We start from the raw sequence: 14455 nt of genomic DNA on the forward strand, positions 1-14455 counted from the left end.
CAAGGGAAAAAGGCTTAGGTAGGCAAATGGTAAAACCAAGGTTGGGCCTTGCTGGAGGAGTTTTATTCAAAGCGAACTGTCAAGGGGGTCCCATAAATCACCCAACCGCGTAAGGAACGCAAAATCCGGGAACATAACACTGGTATGACAGAAACTAGGGCGGCAAGAGTGGAACAAAACACCAGTCATAAGGCCGAGTCTTCCACCCTTTACCAAGTATATAGATGCATTAATTAAATAAGAGATATTGTGATATCCCAACATAATCCTGTCCGTCATGGAGCAATCTTCAACTTCACCTGCAACTAACAATGCTATAAGAGGGGCTGAGCAAAAAGCGGTAACATAGCCAAGCAATGGTTTGCTAGGAAGGGTGAAAAAGATTAGAGGCTGACATGGCAATATGGGAGGCATGGTAAACAAGTGTAAGTAGCGCAGCATAGCGATAGAACGAAGCAACTAGCAAGCAAAGATAGAAGTGATATCGAGGGTAATGGTCATCTTGCCTGAAATCCCGCAAGGAAGAAGGACGAGTCCATGAAGAAGACAAACGGACGTAGTCGAACGAATCCTCACAACTCCGGAACGAAACCGAAGCTAACGAGAGAAGCAAACCGCAAAAAAGCAAACAATATGGTAAACACACAAGCATAAACATGGCATGATGCACAAACAAGTATGATGCATGTCCGGTTTAATGAGGCATGGCATGGCAAAGTGCAACAAACAACACTACAAGTTAAGTGGAGCTCAATATGCAACGAGTTGCATATTGACGGAACACCACATTCAATTATTTAGTTCTCTCTCGGTTATGTACCCAACAATATTAAATGTTATTAAACATGGCAAAAGGGCTGAAGCATAATAAAACTACCTGGCTAGGCAATTTTAAATGAGGCCAGAAACAACAAACAACAATTCCGGAAATCCCCATATGTCATTTAGCAATTTAATGCAAACACGGTTTTAACCATTTAAATGTTGTTATCATGATGCGGATGACATAATCAAGGTTTATGCAATTTTATGAAAACGTTAACAAGAGCATGATGATACGAGGCATTTGTCGCCATGGCGGAAGGAAAAAGGTGCCATGGCGGTGAAACAAAAATGGTGCCACGGCAACATATCCGAAAATGATGCCACGGCAACATATCGGTTTCAGTAGCTCACGGAGATACCGGTGCAAAAGAAGTGGGCGTGAGCGTGTCATGCAAGGATGGTGGGGTGCTCCCGGATTCCGGGTTCCCACGGGACGGTGGCATGGCAAACGAGGAACGTGCAAAGACAATTCGGACACGGTGCACACACGAGCATTTCATACATCACACAAGCATTCGTTCACGGGCGGTCGTCTCGGTGGAATACCTTTGAAGCGTGCGTTTTCGGAGCGGTTCGAGTCGTCGAGGGAAGGAGTGGTACACGGGCCGTAGAGGAAGTAGTCGTTCTCGCGACGGTAGTGGAAGTAGTGGTTCACAGACGTCGTGGAAGTAGTGGTACTCGCGGGCTTGGCGACGGTAGTTGAAGTAGTCGTTCTCGCGACGGTAGTCGTTCACGGGTCGTAGATGTTCCCGGGTCGTGGGTAGAGGTACATGTTGATGGTCGTCGTGGTACTTGGCGAATCCACGTAGTCGTACACAACTTGACGCATCCAAACGAAGCAACACAAAAGGCCTCGGGTCTTGGTGGTCAACGAAGGGAGGCGGGCGGCGAAGCAGCAGCAACGTGCCGGCTCTGTACAGCCACGACAAACACCATGGCCCTGAGGAGGAGGGGCCCTGGCACGAGACCAGCAGCGGGCACGCGCGTGCAGGAAGGCGGTGAGGAGTAGTGCTCGGCACCGGTTGACGCGGAGCAGGGGAGGCGGAGCTCTCGAAGAGGTGCGACGAGGGGAACCACGACGAGGCAGACGGTAGCGGCTTGCTCGCCGGCACGGCTGGGCGCGGGGACGGCAGGGGCGACGATGGATCTGGTCCGGTGGCGACGGAGGACTTGGAGGCGGGGCGACGAGCTCGATGCCCGCGGCTTCACGAGGGAAGGAGAAGGACGGCTGGGACAGGGGGATGGGGCCGACCGGATTGGAGCTTGAGGCGGCGGCGCTGCTGGAGAGGGGCTTGGCGCGGCGGGGACGATGGATCCGGGCGGCGGCCGCGGCTCGGGAGCCTCTCCCGATCGGGACGAGGACGGAGAGGGCCGAGCGAGTAGGCTGCAGCACGAGGGACGCTGGCGGCAGGGCTTGGCGCAGGGGAGGTCGATGAGCGACGGGGAAGAGGCCGCAGGGCGCGGGCGAACCATGGAGGCCGGCGGAGTTGGCTGCCCCGATGGGGTCACCGGCGTGGTGGAGCGAGGGAGGTTCGAGGGCTGCGCGCGGAGGGAGATGGGGGTCGGGCTCCTGGGGTTGCGGCGCTGTGTTCTGGCGGCGCTCAAAGGGAGCGAGAGGGAGAGAACGAGAGGACAAAGGGATCGAGAGGAGGGGAGTTGCGGCACAAGGGGAGGGGATCGAGCGAGGAGGTGTGGCGACGGGCACAGGAACGAGAGGGAGAGATGGGATCGAGCTGAGCTCTCCCCTGCGCTAGGGTTAGAGGGGGCGCGGCTGGGCCTTGGGCCGGCTTAGGCACATGTTGGTTAGGTAGTGGGCTGCGGCTGGCCTGGGCTACAAGGCTTCTTCCTCCTCTTCTTTAACTCTTTAGCAAAAAAGAAATTAGAGAGAAGAAAAGAAGAGAGGGTTAGGGAAAGATTTTGCGCAAGCGGACAATTTTCCCGGACTCACAAAATGAGTTTGATCCAAGAAAATAGAAAAGGCCAAGGTTGAAAGATGTAAATTCAAACTCATTTGAATTTCACTCAAATGGGTTTGAACTAGGACTTCGTTTCCGTAGTGTCCAAAAATGTTCAGATTTTGGGTGGAGCTCCAGAAAAGGACGAAAGAATTATTGGCAAGGTTAGAGAGCCAAAACTTGAAGAAGAAAAGGCCAAGGGATTTAATATGCAAGTGGGTTATGGTTAATTCCAAATAAATGGAATAATTTTATTATAGCTCCCTAATAATATTGAGAGGCTTTAATATGTTATAAAGAGAAATCACAAGTGAATTCCCTCGATTTAAATAGATCAAAAGATCTGTGCAATTTATTTAGTTGAGTTTTAAAAATTAAATGTCATGATGGCATGATGACATGATGTAATGCAAAACATAAAAGAGCAAGCACAAATGAAACAGACAGCGAAACTCGGAATAGCTAGAAGTCTTCTGGAGCATCGGTCTCGGGGCGTTACATGAGACCAGTGCATAACAAGGTTTTTCCATTCAATGTCTTCCAAATTTAGCACAGGACACTTCACTAGAAATTCGTTTATAGACTTGCCATCAAAGTGTGATTTCCTCAGGTAACACCAATACTGCTGCAATGCTTCCTTGAAAAGCGCAAGCAAGCTTTGCTCGTCATGACTACCCAGATTGACCCTCATCTACTTACAACAATGTAATGTAAATCATTGATGTGTTCAATCAGCAGAAAACAGGAAAATAATCACCATGAATAATAGCACTTACACGTAAGTGGGACAGGAAGATGTGAAAATGGTGTTTGTCTTCACTATAATCTTCCCATGATAGGAATATATGCACGTAGTCCCTAACAACATTGAAAGCATTGTCTTTTAAACTAGGAATAACTGGAATGGGGTTCCAATCTGCAGGAATTGGCCATCTCTGCAGTTGGGATAGGTCTTGGCCGGTGGACTTGCTGTACTTTTTTGCTGCAGTGGGATTTTTCTGTGGTACGGCTGGTGCTATGGCAATTGAAATCGGCATACCTTTTGCTGGAGTGCAGGTCCTGTGTGGTGGGGCTAGTGGTGTGGCCAGTGAAGTATGGGTACTATCTGCTGGAGTCGGTCCTACATTTTGTGTCACTGGTTGTACAACCAATATAAGTGGGGTGCTGTCGGATTTCTCTGGCACCACCATGTTTTTCAAGGACTTTGCTGGTGCTCCTTCAGGTTCGGAAATCACCCTCTTCATTTTTTATGTCTGATGCATAAGAACAACAATTGAGTGGAAAAACATGGTATGATGACAAATGGAATATGTATTGATAATGGATGGGCATGGCATCTCGACATATATGATGAGTAAACTAAGCAGATCGCGGTGGAACAAAGTAGAAGAAATGCAAGACAACATATGCAAGATATGCGCAATAAATAAAACCTTGCCAAATTAGAATAGGCCCCTTGATGGGTGAACAGGACATGCCATCTGCCTTTGACTCCTTGAGGTTAGAATAGTCATTAGGATCATATTCTGAACAAGAATCAACAGGTGGGGAGTGCATGAGTTTCATTGCATCCAGAATGGCACTCAATGCCTTGGTGCCAATTTTGTAAGTCATTGCAGTGTTTAGCTTCAAGAGTGGACTGCTGCTAGTGCGACACAAAGCATCTACATAGATCATAGTGTAGATATAACGGGAAAACCGTAAGCATCAGAATAAAATCAGCAAAGTGCAACTTGTTGGAATATATGTGCTAGTATTGCTGGTACGGCTAGAAAGGCTTCGGATACGAGCTCTCTTCAACTGAAGGTGCGGTACTGTTAATATCAGTGTAACTCTCAAAGGCGACACAGCTCCCTGCATTTCCTTGCTATTCTTATAGGATTCAAGTGGGCAGGCCACTAGAAATCCTATTCCTATGTTTACAAAATCCTACGAATGAAAGAGGCCCGAAGAGTTCAAAGTGTCCATCACAACCGACCATATAGACCTCTACACTGCAAATGTCCATGCTCATCTTCACTACAAGGAACATATTGTACTACTATCATACTCCCTCCGTTCCATATAAATCTTTGTAGAGATTTCCACTATGGATCACATATAGATGTATCCGGATACATTTTAGAGTGTAGATTAACTCATTTTGCTCCATATGTAGTCCATGGTGGAATCTATACAAAGACTTGTATTTAGGAACGGAGAGAGTACTTACTAAAGAAGAACGAAAGAGGAACATGCCAAAGAAGAGCAAGCAAATTTTGTATAATAAAATGTTCGTTGCGCAGTGCCGACACATGATGAACCAGAGCACATTAAGAATGCAACTCCCTGTTGTCTCTCGACCATTTCAGGCGGTTGGATGAAGATCCTACGTCTCCTAATCCTTCTTTTTCCTCGTCTCTGATTCTTCCCATACAGAACACTGCACGGGCCGCCGGCCGGATCACCGGCCCCCATCGCCTGTGTTCCTCCGCCACCCCCACCCCCACCTCTGCCCCACCCGCGTCGAGTTTTCTTCGTTTGGCGAGGCCGCACCACCGCTCCCCCACAACCATCGTCCCCACCCGAGCCCCTTCATTCGCACCAGCGAACTCCGGCGAGCTCTGAAAAGTCGACTGACCCAATTTTGAAATTTCGTCTACTGTGATTTAACTAGTGTGGAATATAAAAGGGGAAAACCATAAGCATTGGGAGTATAGTGTTGAGCGTGCCATGGTGGATCTGAAGGTGCAAACCGGACAAAGGCAACTTCGCAACCAATGTTTGCTTTCAACTAGCAAGTAAGTGATGGACAAGAAATCAGAGTAAAGCAGTGGCGATCTATTTTCTTGCTGCGATAAATAAGTTGAGCAGATACGAAAGAGTACCGCCTCTAGTGTGGCACCGTGTATGCATCTGCTGAGAATTTGACGGTGCTATGATAGCGATGGCTGTCGGTGCATGGAATCATATCTAGGAGGGTAGACGGTGGCGGCGGGGCGCGGTGGACGAGACGGTCGTAGGAGCGGCGCCGACAAGGTGGATGACGGCGGGGACAAAGCGAGAGGACGGGATGCAAGGATCCCGGTCCGAAGCCGTGGATGAGAGAGGTCGATCTTTTGTAATGGACGGCGGCGTCGGGGTATCAGCTCCGGCATGGTGGAGGAGGACGGCGGTGGATGGGGTAGCGGACAGAGGAGGCTGGGGTGGAGAGGGTGTTTTGGCACCCACGTAGTATGAATGGGGAAATGGAGGTAGAGAGGAAGGGGGAACCATGTCTTCAGGGCGTGCTTGTCTCAAATGCGAGGAAATTTACAAACTTAGCCACTGTTTCAAATTTCCTACATCACAGCAATATTAGTCGGATGGGGATTGGACGGTAATCTCGCATACACTAAATATTTGACGGTGAGAGTTTGTTTTTGGCGCCCACTGTGTATGAATTGGGGAGGGAGTCGATTTCGGCCAAGGAGACATTATGTTTTGGCGCCCACCATGTATGAATCCGGGTGAGAGGCGGTTATGTCATGTTTGAGTAAAATTACAAACCTACCCCTATCGAAACCTATAGAAATCTAGCAGATAAGTTTTGCATGGCAGGGATAGGTAGTAGTAATTTCCATCTCGCAGATTTTGGTTTCGGGGGGTTACTGCGAATTTCCCCACTTCGTTCAAATTTTGCATAGTTCACGTTTACCATGCCAACTCAACTCGAATCCCGTTTGTATTCTATTTTTTCGGGCAGGATCCATTTTCAATTGGAATAAAACTCTATATACATCATTTTTTATATATACTTTCAAAAGCACAACAAAGAATTCTGTTCCTTTATATGTATAATATGATTTACAAATACAATGATCTCAAAATCATAAGGTTGAATTCAAAAAATTTAAACCAAATTATGTTCTACTAAAATGTATGGATCAGTAATATCTACATATTAAATAACATAGATGCGTGTGAATTCTGAGTATGCATGTTTGATAGATCAATTTTGGTTCGAGTATGGATTAAATGTATCATCATCTCGAATTCAAATATTTGAATCCCTTTTATGTTTACTCCTTTCACGCCCATCTCTCTCGCATGCATGCTCCTTCATGTAGCTATCACTCTCTTTTCTCCATCTCACTCGCACGCTCACTTCATGTTTCTCCTATCCTCGCAAACATGGTCTCTCGACGTCTCCCTTGAGAAGTGTCACACTCTCCCTATCATTATACATTACATGGTTTTCATTATCTCTCACGTCTCTACCGTTCTCTGGTATCACTAGGTACCTAAGCTTTCTTTTTCACCGCCACACACACAGTCTCCACTCGTCTTTCACTTTGTCTTTCTCTCTATGGGACTCTCTCACACACCCTATATGTCTCTAGATATGACTCATACCACTAAAATTACTCTCTCTCTCTCTTGTAGACACAACATTTGTTACGGTCTCCTTTTCGTCTCCATCCCAGACTGACATTATTCATTTGTTTACTGATCAGACAAACTCCCCCCTCTCTATCTCACACACGCACACAACTCCTGCTTCCACTCCCCTTCCCGACTACCGTCTCTCTCTCACACACACACAAAACTCTCACTTTCGCACCCCTGACTCGTATTCTCTCACAAACATTTATCGACTAGCCTCTAGATAGGTTTATACACCCGCATACTCATGCTTCCACTATCGCATACATGTCTCTCTCCCGCTCCTTTTATCTATGTAGATTTTTCTTCCCTTCTTGAGACACGCCCTCTCAATCATGCACACACACACTATCGCCTCATTTTAAACTGATACCTCTCGCACACACACTCTGTGTGTCTTTGTCACCCATGCACTCCGTCCTCCTCCTGTCTCCTCTCTCTCTCTCACACACATGGGCTTTTTGCAACAACTAGCAAGATGCACATGCGTTGCATGGAACATCAAGATGCATTTGTATTAGTAGTTTATCTTGTGGGAGAAAAGGATGAACGAGGGAAGGCCTTATTTGCAAATGTGGAGAGGGGTGTGGGTATCTTTTTGCAAAATTTCCATAGTTTCCTTCCTATCCGTCAGATATAGATCGGACAGCCTATATTGCAGGATGGCAGGCACACGATCATCACGGACTATGATTTTTATAATAGTAGGGATAAAAATCAGAGTTGGTGATGATGGTGGGCCTGCCATCCTGCAATATAGGCCGTCTGATTTATATCTGGTGGATAGGAAGGAAACTATGGCAATTTACCCGCACTCCTCTCCACATTTGTAGATAAGGCCTTCCCTCGTTCATCCTTTTCTCCCACAAGATCTTGATGTTCTGTGGAACACACGGGCATCTTGCTAATAAGAGTAGAAATTATACATATACCACTTCTCAAATCTTGAAAACAACAACATTCCTCCCTTATCTCATCAAAACTGCCAAAGGAATATATTTTGAGTGAAACATAAAATATTTTTAGTGATATACGTATTTCAAAACTAGACTTTTTTTCTATCAAATCAGTGAATATGTATTAATATACTTTGATCGTGTGGCAACACATTGGCACATTGCTAGTAGTTATTATAATTTTTTGGACACCAGACAAACAGTGGAGTACATATACGAAGAGAAGAGGCACATGCACGCAGTCGGTCTCCCGCTGTCTCGCACACATGAGAGTTATGTAAAGGCAATGTTAACAAATAAACCCTAAAACCCCAGGTGCACGATTGCTGCATTTGCGGGTACCGGGTACGTGGTGGAGCGCACCTTTGTAGGAATAGTCAGCTCGCGTGATAATTTGATCCGTAAGAGTTGATGGTCGGGACCACAGGTGAACAACTTGGAGGCGATGGCTCGCCAGTTGCCACAGATCGAGTAGCCACATTAAAATATCTTTTTAGCGGGGTTAAAAGTTCTGGTTTTAAATGGCGCGTTATAAGTACTAAGTAGTTTTTAGAACAATTGGTATGGGGTGAAAATGGAATTCATAACTACTACTACGTACCTCCTTGGCGTATGGTTGTATGGGTTTATGTTGCGAGATGTTGAACCTGGTAGTTCTAGGGCAAATACTATGGTTTAGATTTAGAAGTTGGTTTTCAGTAATGAAAATCGGAAGGGCGAAACCCTTCTTTGATTAAAAAAAACTACTACCTCCGTTCTGGTTTACTAGTCCTCATCGTATTTTGGGTCAAAGTTTGTCCATGAATTTTACTTGTAAAATGTGAATGGAAAACGAGATTTTGTTATACCCAAAATAAGACTAGGGGGAGTGATTGCTATGACACGAACATGATCTCCCATAGCGCATGCGTTGAACCGGCGCGCCGGCCAAGAGGGCCCCACTCGCTGCATGCCCGGCTGAACACGCCTCCTCGCTGCATGCAACTGGCTTCAGACTCCCCTGCCTACCTTCATTGAATCCGCGCGCGTCCCGGCAGCACGTCCTTCCGCGAGTCGGCCGGCATTTTAGAACACAAAAAATGACCAAAATATAATTAATTATGCATGGTCTTGACTTGTTGTGGTTGCACTGGTAGCAGGAACTAGAGGTTTTTCTTTATTTATAACTCTCCTCACATTTTTTTGGCTTTGAAGTGAATCATGGTTGTGGACATTATGTATGAATGTGCAGATATCTGTGAACATGAGTTTGATGTGGAAGTTGAACTTGGAATGTCGGGCTTCCGCGTGAACTATACCATGTCCAATGCTTCGTCTGTTATTGTTTGGAAAGTAATTGTTGTTATTACATGACCCAAAAAAAGAATATTTTGTGCCACATCAGTAGATGCACGGACATCACAACAGGCATGCCGACTGGATAAACATTTGAACCTAGCTATTATGAAGGAAATTTTGTATTGGCAACAGTTTTAGATAGCAGGTGACGCCTAGCCTGCTCTGCCTCTGCTAGCTTATTTCTAGCTTCTTCCATCTCTTCTTTGGCTTGGGTGAAAAGAGCATCTGATTGCTCTTTTCTCTTCTTCAAGAACTCAGCTACATTCTCAAGGGCTGCTGCACGCTTTCTTTCAGCCTTTACTAGAGCCATGAGGACACGAACAGCTGACGACTCCACCTGACTTGTGTGTAATCCAGCATCATCTGGGAATTTGCACCTTGTGTCTAATCCAACATCATTAGGGAACTGGCACCTTGTGTGTAATCCAGCCTCATTTTGGAAACATGATCTCGAGGTTGACCATACTTCCCTCCTCACAGGAATTGCATCCTGACATGAAGTTACTTCTTTTTTAGATCAATACTCAAAGCAACCCATATCCATTTAGTAGAAGCCAGATAAACAGAACTCGGAGAAGTGAATTCAAAAGGAAAAAATATAAAAACAGACTACAAGGTGAGAACACCCACTTCCTACATCAAGCTAAAAACGAAAGCATTTAGGATGATTAAGACTCTTCTTATTACACATCGAAGAACACGAGGCTAAGAGAAACAGAAACTACAACATATACACATTGAAGAACATGAGGCTAAACGAAATAATTGAAAGGGTGTTACTTACCAAAACTCGTTTTACAGGTTCGGTGCAGCTCCTCTTTAACTTGCCACGCTCCTTGAAGATGTTCCCAGTATCCCGTGTTTGGTCTTCATTGCTCCTCTGCATGTTCGCACTCGTGGTTTTAAAATCTCAACATGGCAAGAAAAATATACGACTAGTAATACTCACACATCTTGTGGGCAACCTTGAAGCACTCGTCTGCCATGTTAGAGAATCTCCAACAGAATCGCAACGCGCGGCGCTTTAAAAAAGCGTTTACTATGCTGAGATCGAGAAGTAGAGATAGAGAGTAGAGACTAGAGAGTAGAGGATAGTTCTCAACATAGATAGATAAAAAATAGATAATTCAACTATTCCTCGTCATCCGACTCCTCCTCGGTGATGTCCTCCTCCGACGTCTGACTGTATGCGTGAAGATACCGATCATCGTTGGATTCCCAGGGTGATGCTGCTCCTAGCCTCATGTTGAATTGTGCGTCCGCTTTTCGCCTACGCTTGTCCTCGCGATAGGCGGCTCGCTCCGCCCTCCTCTTATCCCTCTCTGTCCTCCTTTGTGCGTAGTACTCACGCTCGTTGATGAGGTCCTGCGGGAAGCATTGGCACCACAATGACATGGCTTCCTCGTCCATCTTCGTGATGCCGAGATGGTGCTCCCGCCTTCGGTTGTCACGACGATCCTCGTCGATGATAAGCTGCGACAGAGGCACGATCTCCTGCGCCCGCTCCCGCATCAGCACGTTGGGGTTCAATGTTCTATGAGGCCACTGGAGGCGCCACGCTGCCGCGTCGTACGCACGGGCGACCTCGTTGGTGGTGCCAAAATTGCCGAGGCCGAGGTGCATCCCGCGGAACCGGATCTTGGCGAAGAAGCCGGCCGAAGGGGCGCGCGCGGACGCTGCAGTATCCCCAAGTTTCCCGGTGACGCGGCGGCATGGTGGCACGGCGGCGGCGAGGCGAGAAAGAGCGGGGGCGAGGCACAGAGCGGGGAGAGAGCAGTGGCAAGGCACGGAGCGGTGGGAGGGCATTGGATTTTATAAAGCGCGCCGGACGCCGCGCGCCAAAACTAGCGCATGCCCAGCCGCTTTTCCCCCCGCACGCGCGATCCTTTCCCAAAGTCTCTGCTATCTCTACTCTCCTCTCTACTGTTTTATTTATTTTATATTTAATATTTATCTCTACTTCTCTACTCTCTACTTTTTTCTCTACTCTTATAAAAAACAGAGTTGGTGATGATGGTGTGCCTGCCATCCTGCAATATAGGCCGTCCGATTTATATCTGACAGATAGGAAGGAAACAACGACAATTTTGCTAAAAGATACCCACACCCCTCTCCAGATTTGCAAATAAGGCCTTCCCTCATTCATCCTTTTCTCCCACAAGATAAACTACTCATACAAATGCATCTTGATGTGTGCAACGCATGGGCATCTTGCTAGTTCTAAAAAACTTTCCATCATTTGCCACACTACTGGTTGCAGATGAAAAACATACCCAAGCACAGCGCGATACAGGAGCAACACACAATTATAAGCTGATATTCTGTTGGACAACGGAGGCTATAACCAATTACTTTTACGGGAACAATAGCAACCAGGAAAATTGAAGGGTAGGTATGAACAAAATTGGAAATTCACATGTACCACTAAGTAATTCAATACACACATTACCAATCGAGTCAGTTCATTGTCCATGATGGTGGTGCTTCTGCGCTTGGCGTCGGCTTTCGAGAAGCAGATCTGAGAATGTGGAAGACGGTGCAGGGGAAGAGGCTCTGTGTACGATGATGATGGTGGACCGGCTCCAGTGCGGCATACGAGGTCGTCGATGAGGCAGATGCGCTGCGGTGGATGAGTGCGCCGATGTAGAAGGGGAGGAGCATGAAGGATGTGGTGCCGTGGAGAAGTCTATTTTGTGGTGGGGATAGAAAATGGGGAGTATTCAGGTGTACTACTCTGGGTGTCGGGGTGGGGTTGGCTGGGTAGGGTGAACTCGAAGTTATGAAAACAGCCCCCTACCAAGCGTCATCCGTAGGCCTATTCTGAAGGCTATGATGGTAACTTCCCACTGCTTGAATCAGGGTCACGGGAGATTTTCCCGCCGACCTCAAAATTTTATGACACTGAACTCCCCGTGTGGCGTGTTGGGTGATTGAGCTAAGCAACTAGCGAGTAGTACTAGTAAACTCTGCATATTAGGTTTGTCGAAGTCAAACTTTCTAAAGTTTGACCAAGTTTATAGAAAAATATAAACATTTACCATAACAAATATGTATGATGTGAAAGTATATTCAATAATGAATCTAATGGTATTTATTTGTCATTGTATATGTTAATATTTTTTGTTATAAACTTTCTGAGAGTCTACAAAACTTGACTTTGACCAATGCTAATACGTGGACTTAAATAAAAACGGAGGGAGTACACATTTGTTTTCTTAGTTTGTAGTGAATTAATCATTTGTTGAAATTGTGAAATAAATATATTAGGCTACTGACTTCGAATGTAATGGTCTATACAATTCAATAGGTACAATCATTGTCGAATTCCAAGATGTATACGAGGTCTATAGTACTTCACAACATGCTCAAACTCACATAATCCCAGTCAAATGAGAATCTAAATGCATTTCATAGTTATTACTTTGTAGGATGCAACAAGCCCAACCATAACTCTACATCAACCATTATAAAAGCAACATTTTGAACATATCCCAATGTGTGAATGAAACATGCAGAGAGAGCTTGCGAAGATGGAGCAGATAGGGCTGGAAAGATTGTATGTATGTGGACGAGAGAGTAGGCGACAAACCTAATGAGACAGAGAGAGAGAAAGAGAGAGGAAGAAGTTAGGTCTGTGAGAAAGATGGAGACATGTAATATACGTGAGATGCGTGTGCATCTGGATTTTGTACACATGGAATGAGAAGAGACAACAGGTTTGATGAGGGAGCTGGAAAAACATGGATGAGAGGGGAAGGATCTCGTGGGTTGAGTGATTGATAATTTTGTGCAGGGGAGAGAGGGATTGGTAATTTTGTGCGAGAGAGAGAGGATGGGGGGGAGGAGTCAGTCAGTCGCTGTCACATCATCCTGCTTCCAAATGGCCCTGCATTCTCTAGCGCAGTGTGGTCGCCGTCTTCGATCTCCTCGATGCCCTCTTTGAAGATTGAGGTGTTGTGCATGTTGGGGTGCAGAGAAGCACAAGCGAGAGTGGTCGCCATATAACCTTGGATGGGGATGAATTGTGTGCTCGGGGGAGGGGTGGGTGTGTGCTGTGTGTGTGTGCGTGTGTGTGTGTGTGTGTGTGTGATATTGAGAGAAAACAAACCTAAGGAGAGAAATGTGTGTGTATGTGACGGAAAGCTACATGCTAAACAGGGTAAGAACGATGTGCGGGCCTTGAGGTGGGCAGGGGCCGGGTGAGGTGTCAAAATGTGTGCGTTGATGCATGTGTTACATGCGATCGTGCGAGGGACAGAGGAATCGAGAGAGATGTTTGTTGCGTTACGGATGCTCCTCTCTCTCTCTCTCTCTCACACACACACACACACACACAGGTAAAATAGAAGACCATTCTCTCATGTATACACAATGTATCGGCATCTGTCTATGTCTCACTCATGCATGATCATTTGCACATTCACACCACTCTATGTCTCTATCACATGCACAACGTCTCCACATTGCCCTTCCGCCACAACACACATATGGACACATACACACGTTCTCTTTCAGTCACACACACACACAATCAGTATTAAAAAAACTAGGGCGCACCTAAAACGTCCAAATCCAAATAAACACGAACTGGAGCTAAATTCAAATATATGGAAATATTGTAGCGTCAAGAACTTTTCCAGGAATTTTTTTTTTTGAGTAATATTTGGGGATTGTTTTCACACACACAAAAATGTTCAGTGGATGTCCTTCGAGCGTGACACGGTGACGCACCATTCGATCGACCGCGCAGCCACGGTTCACACACTTGCACATGATTCCGTATCGTGGCTATGGTAACTAATATAAGCGTTGCCTAAGTCTAATGTTTACGTGTACTAGTACGGTTTCCTATTAAGTTTGACCAACCCTATATAAAACTAAACTAAGCTCCCATACGCGCACTCATCAATATGCCACCACCGCCATTGGGCATGCCGGCGCCCGCATGCTCCGTCCAACAATTTCTTGCCCATCACC

General features: G+C 46.2%; 1 pseudogene; it reads right to left on the bottom strand.

Moving 5' to 3' along the window:
• LOC123089955 (uncharacterized) overlaps nucleotides 1–11192 on the bottom strand; it is a 103078-nt pseudogene extending 91886 nt beyond the window's left edge.
• Nucleotides 11193–14455: the final 3263 nt, after the last annotated feature.

Source organism: Triticum aestivum, chromosome 4B (assembly GCF_018294505.1).
Source record: "Triticum aestivum cultivar Chinese Spring chromosome 4B, IWGSC CS RefSeq v2.1, whole genome shotgun sequence".
NCBI lineage: Eukaryota > Viridiplantae > Streptophyta > Magnoliopsida > Poales > Poaceae > Triticum > Triticum aestivum.